This window comes from Macaca mulatta, chromosome 1 (assembly GCF_049350105.2).
Source record: "Macaca mulatta isolate MMU2019108-1 chromosome 1, T2T-MMU8v2.0, whole genome shotgun sequence".
In the NCBI taxonomy this organism is placed as follows: Eukaryota; Metazoa; Chordata; class Mammalia; order Primates; family Cercopithecidae; genus Macaca; species Macaca mulatta.
Window position 1 is genome coordinate 223,702,904 of NC_133406.1, and position 6,717 is coordinate 223,709,620.

Here is a 6,717-nt window from a genome sequence, read left to right on the forward strand (position 1 = left end):
TAGGCATTTGAGGCCCAGATGGCTGTGGCCATCTGAGCTCCTGTCCCAGAGACTGGCTGGCTAGCCTGCTCCAGGTGATTGCAATGACATCATTTTGGGGGAAAGAATTAGGGTCAGGGGACTCTCCCAGGGGCTCTGAGTCTGGGTATAGTGCAGTGTATTTCTTGCAGCAGATGGCCTAGCTCTTTTGCATTATTCATTCATAAGTACAGTTCATTCCCAGCACTGAGCTATTCATTCAACAAATATTTATCAAATGCCTCCTAAGTGTCCGGCCCTCGCTTAGAAGCTAACTTAGGCTTTAACATAAACGTAGAAGCACACAGGGTGATAACAGACCACCATCTATTAACGCCTGCCATGTGTTTACCTGTCACCAGGTCCTTGGGCTCTATTATTTCTAATACTCACTATTAAGTGTGGCAACAGGTACAATCTCATCTCTACAGAAGAGTGAAGTACCAGGCTCAAGGTCACACGGCCTCTAGGAGGGTTTCAAATTTGGCTTTATCCAACATGCTATGCCCTGGTGTATCCCTGACCTATGCCAGGCCCTAACGTGCATCATCTTTAATCCTCACAGCAACCTTAACATCTCTCCCCATTGTCCAGATGAGGAAACCGAGTCTCAGAGGAGTTAGGTAACCACTCAGAGATACACAGAAGTGGTGATACTTGCATTTAATTTTGCACAGCCTGACTCCCGAGCCCCTGCATCCTTGTCCACTCTGAGGGCTGCACAGCCGCCCCCAGGCCAGGTCATTTGGCTGATGAGTTCTGAAGTCCCTTCCAACAGAAAGAACCCTGGTCTCTCGGCTTCTCTGAATTCATGACTTCCAGCAGAACACTGGAGCCAAGTCTAGATCATCCAGACTGGCTGAAACTAGAAAATCCCTCCTCCTGTGGATCACCTGAAGTCAGGAGTTCGAGACCAGCCTGACCAACATAGTGAAACCCCATCTCTATTAAAAATACAAAAATTAGCTGGGCATAGTGGCAGGCACCTGCAATCCCAGCTACTTGGGAGGCTGAGGCAGGAGAATCACTTGAACCCAGGAGGCAGAGGTTGCAGTGAGATGAGATCGTTCCATTGCACTCCAGCCTGGCCAACAGAGCAAGACTCCATCTCAAAAAAAAAAAAAAAAAAAAATCCCTGCTCCTGTGAAGTGTTCATCCCAGAGCCCCCTGCCTGCTGTGTATATTGCAGGGGCAGTCTTTTCTCCTCTCTGTTCACACAGCTCTTCCCTGTCCCCAGCATCTCTCCTTTCTCTCCCTTGCAGAATCCTCCTAGGTTCTGGAAGGATTCATGGGCACACAAGGGCAAAATCACGACTCTAACACGTGCCGGCCCTGCACTGGAGCCCATTCATGTGAACAATACACTAACCCAACGAAAGTCAGTCATTGACAGATGAGCAGCACATTAGGGGCATAGACAGGAGATGGAGCCCAAATCTGCATCGAAAGCCTGCAACCTTCCACTCTGCCACCTTTGAGAAAAGGAAGGGGACCAGTCAGATGAAGGCAAATGTCTCTGTATTCCCTTTCTGGAACTGGCTCCTACCCAACCCTTGACACCAGGTGCTTACGTGTCTTCTCTGGCACCCAGGATTTCTCCTGAGGACCATGATCATGAGAATGTGAGTGACATGAGAGCATGGACTTTGCTTTGCCCACTATCTCCCTAGTGCTTAGGACAGGGCCTGGCACAGAGTAGGTAAACAAGAAATACTGTATTTTACTGAATTTATGACACTATTTAAGATACATTCCTTGCTACAGCATCATCTGTTGAAAAGACTTTTTCAACACATTGTAATTGAATTGCTTTTGCATCTTTGTCAAAAATTGTACATGTTGGGCATACATGTGTGGGGCTATTTCCAGGTTCTATATTCAGTTCCATTGATCTGTGCCTGTTCCTCCAACAATGACACTATCTTGATTACTGTAGCTGTATGATAAATCTTAAAATTGGGTAGTATATTAGACTCTTCCTGCCTTGCTGCAAAGAAATACCTGAGACTGGGTAATTTATAAAGGAAAGAAGTTTCATTGGCTCATGGTTCTGCAGGCTTTACAGGAAACACGGTGCTGGCATCCGCTTGGCTTCCAGTGAAGCCTCAGGGAGCTTTCAGTCATGGTGGAAGGTCAATCTGAGAGCAGACATACTTCACATGATGAAAGCAGGAGCAAGAGAGCGAGCGAGCCTGGGGAGGTGCCACACACTTTTAAATTACCAGATCTCATGAGAACTCACTATCACAAAGACAGCACCAAGCCATGTGTTGGAGTGATCAGACCCAACACCAGGTCGTGGGGGCGACGAAGTCTGGCAGAGTCAAAGGAATCAGAAAAAGACAGGTTTTTTTTGTTTTGTTTGTTTTTTTGAGAGAGTGTCTTGCTCTGTCGCCCAGGCTGGAGTGCAGTGGCGCGATCTCCACTCACTGCAAGCTCTGCCTCTCGGGTTCACGCCATTCTCCTGCCTCAGCCTCCCGTGTGGCTGGGACTACAGGCGCCCGCCACTGCGCCCGGCTAATTTTTTTGTATTTTTGGTAGAGATGAGGTGTCACCGTGTTAGCCAGGGTAGTCTTGATCTCCTGACCTCATGATCCACCCGTCTCGGCCTCCCAAAGTGCTGGAAACAGGCGTGAGCCACTGCGCCCGGCCGAAAAAGACAGTTTTGAGAGAGAAAGTAGGATCCAGGGGGCTGTTCCGAGTGTGAAGGCTGTGTAGATCCTCGAGCTCTGGGAACCCACGCTATTTATTGGTGTTCAAACAGGTGGTGAGGATGTGGGGGTTGAAAGGAAACAGTGTATCAAGTCAATGAGAAACATGGCTGCTTAAGATAATGGGAGTGCTAGAAGCAAGGAGCCAGCAAGCCTAGCAGACAAGCAAGACCTGCCTCAGCTTCTCTCCCAACACTCAGCTTTTCTCCCAACATGCCCTCCTTCTGTTTTGTAAAAACCACCACAGCTATCATTATTATTATTAGCATAAGGTGGTCTCTCTTTTTTAAATTAATTAAGGCAATTGCAGGCTGTATAGCCCTTAATTGCCAGTTGGTGATCCAGCTTCATTTTTCTTAGCCCTTATTCAAAATGGAGTCGCTCTGGTTTGAATGCTTCCCACGTATCTCCCCTTTCCCTTTTACAAGAGGACCCTCAATCCTAGGGGTTGCAGAAGGTTGAAGGTCCATCTTCTGCAATTTCTTCATGCTGAATAGGGGTGATGATACTCCTGTCTACCTATTAGTGTCCCTTGTATTCAGGGTAGAAAGGAGTTCAATCAGAAAGCATTGGTCCATTAAGCATCTATAGGTAAAACCTTGACGCTCCAGCAGTTTCTCAACATGGCAAGTACTGAGGGAACCTGGTCTATGGTTAGGATCCATGGGCCCTTCCAGTCTCCTGTTCCATGGTTGTACACATCTTGAGGGCACCTACATGGTTTATCTCCTGCAAAAACACAAGCATACCCTCACCCCCATATTAGTAAATCTACTGAAACGAACCAAAAACTTTTGTGGCTGTAGCCAGGAGACATGCCATTGCTGAAGCATTTGTAACTCAGCTTCGGCCTCTTTGGTTAATTACCTCGGGGTAAAACTTACCATTGATAAGAAGAAGCAGGCCCCTTCTAACAGAAGGCACAGAGAAAGCAAATTGAGGCTTAAAAGCAATCCTTAAACCTTCCATTTGCACTGTACAGGTGGGTCCACTAGATACTGTGGCTCATGATAGATCTTCAGATGTTTGGTGGACACCCACACAGGCACCTCATTGTCCCCTGGAGAGACACAAGCAAATCCTCTTCCCCATAATATTATCTTTCCTGTGTTCCAGCTTTTTGTATGTGCATCCCTCCACCGTGTATCTTGCCCAGCCTTTTTATTTTCCTTTGTCAGCGGCCATTGCTCCACCCAAACCAGTTTGGCAGTTAGCCAAACAAGAGGAACAGGAGCCGGATGCTCAACAATGACCACTCCTAAAAATGACACCCCAGTCCGGTCCGATCTGTTTGCTGTTGTAATTCTAAAGGTTCTGATTGGCCATTTTTATCTTTTCCTAGTCCTTTTCCTGAGCAATGTCCCATATTTCTCATCATTTGTCTACTATTACTACTATATTGATCCATAGGAATAGATATTTCAGCATCCCATTGTTGCAGTTAAGTCTCTGCCCCATAAATTGACAGGAACAGATGTAATGATAGGCTGAAATGTCCCTTCCTGACCATCCGGTCCTTGACATGGTAAAATCAAGGAAGTCTGAAAAAGTTCTGAGGCAGCGCCTACTCCAACAATACCAACGGATGCCTTTTGCTTAGGCCAGTGCTGGGACCATTGATTTATAGCAATAATAGAGACATCAGCTCCAGTATCTACTAGTCCTTCAAAATCTTTTCCCTGAATAGTAACTGTGCAAATAGGTCTTTTGTCAGACACTTGATTAACCCAATACACAGCTTTTCCTGCTGGATTAGTATTACCAAAGGCTCCTGTTCTTTTCACTGTGCTGCTTCCTAGTTTTATGTAAGGTAACGGCAACAACTGAGCAATTCTTTCTCCTGGGGAGGCAGAACACAGAGTCAAGGAATTAATAACTAATTGAATCTTTCCAGTATAACCAGAGTCAATTATTCCCATTTGTACAGTAACATCTTTTAAATTTAGACTAGACCTTCCAAGTAATAGACCGACTGTTCCTGAGGGTAAGGGTCCCCTAACTGCCATGGGGACCTTCTTTGGTGGCTCCCCAGGAAGTATGAACTAAAAGATGAGTTACATAGATGCTTACAAAACACAACTGGACATTTTCCATTATTTCGGGATAAACCAAAATAAATTTTAAAGTTTCATTTGCAGATTTCAAAGCTGAAAATGCTTTCAGCAAATTCTTAGACCTTAAGAAAGTGCCATAGATCTTAAGTATATATTGTCCATTGTTTATAAAATCACTTGCCTTTTTGATCTAAAAATTTGAATTCTTGAATTTAATAGGTTTTTCTTCTGGAAAAGTTATTGGGCATTCAAGTAAAATCAGTACTTTCAGAGTAGTGACCTGCATCACACTGGAGTGACTGCTTTAATTTCTAAATCATCAATTAGTGTAACCCAGGGATACTGATGGCCTTGATACATAATTTAATCTTGTCATTATAGCGTGTGGAAATCAGGCCTTTGTGGGGGCAACATCTGACCCCATTTCTTTTGACCACAATGGTTCCTGCTACAATGTCATAGGCTGTTCGATTATGTTGAAAAAAACAGCAGTGTGATGAAAGCAGAGAAAAAAGAAGCAATCAAAAAATTTTTGATCATAGCTCGTATAGTGGACGTTGTAATGCTGACATGTGAGGAAGGAATCACTGAAACCCGACTTAGTGCAATAAGCACTGATGTATCTATCACATGTCACAACTTGAAGCCCCACCAGGAACTTCCCTGGGGTAGCTCCAACTGCTCCCCAAATGCAAATTATCTCATAAAAACAAACTAATAATCTGTATATAAGAGACACAACCATAATTTTCTGCAAGTTTTCCATTGATGTCTTCATCTGTTTTTTCCATTATATAATGCATAGCAAACTTAAGAGATATCCTTTATCCCACTGAGGCGCATAATGCTTAAGACAATGGTTGCTTTTACAAAAAGAGAATAAAGAAATCCACCATCTCTGCCATAAATCTGTGAGTCAAGGATGGAATAACATATTCTCTGCCTGCCTGGTGCCCGGTCTCACTTGGGCTTCGCAAGGGGGCTGCACATCCTACCTTTGTCACTGGAGTGGCTCGGACCTACGCCTGCACCTGAGGAGCCTGGGGTCTCAGGCCGGCAACTGGAGCAGCGGTGCTGATGCCAGCAGCCGTCCCTGGGTCAGACCCCGAGGCCCGAGGGACTGCAGCGCCGCCCGAAGGGAAACTCTGCGAGGGCCGTTGGAGGCTGCAATAGGCGGGGAAGGCAGCCAGGCTGCTGCGCCAAGTGAGTTAGCCGCAGCAGGACTGCCACAGCCACTTGTGCATTTGCTGGGAGTACTCGTGGGCGCTCAGCTGTGCCGGTCTCTCCCACGGCGCGGCGGCTTTGGGCCCTTGGCTGCTCCGCCTGCTCCTGCAGCCTGGCACTGGAGCTGGAGGCTGCCTCCCTGCGCCTCCCGAGCTCGCGGGGCCGCTCCGACGTGTCAGCAGCAGCGGCTGAGAGAGGCCTGCGGCCTTGGGCCAGCCTGGGGGCTGCCGTGGGGCCATGGGATGGCCGCGGCAGAAGGTCCCGCAGCGAAGGGACGGGCTCCTGGTCCCCTCTGCCCTCCCCGCGCCCGGGAGGGTGGCCTTGGGCTCCCTCTCCCCCAACCATCGTCACCCCAGCAGCAACCCCCGCGGCACCTGTGACTGCTCCATCTTTATATGCCCTTTTAAAATCTCTTCCAATTCTCACCCATTCATGCAACTCTATAGTACCCTGTTTCGGGAACAATGGGCAAAACTGCTTTACCATACTAAAAAAGTGATAGCAAACTCTTGAGTACTTCTACGCCCCCACTTCATAACAAATGCTTTAAAAAACTTAAATAAGCAGAATGTCTGCTTTCACTTTGTCTCATTGTTACCCTGGTTCTTCCAAGCGCTCAGCTTTCCCACAGAGGTTCTTTTAGACGTCCTCAGGTGTCCTTTGACAATGTATCCTCTGCTTTCACACACTCTGGCGTTCCTTCACCGGGG

The 6,717-nt window shown here is 46.9% G+C and overlaps 1 pseudogene; it reads right to left on the bottom strand.

Moving 5' to 3' along the window:
• Positions 1 to 5,106: 5,106 nt before the first annotated feature.
• On the bottom strand, positions 5,107 to 6,352 carry LOC711931 (protein FAM8A1 pseudogene; annotated as a pseudogene).
• Between the last annotated feature and the right edge of the window lie 365 nt (positions 6,353 to 6,717).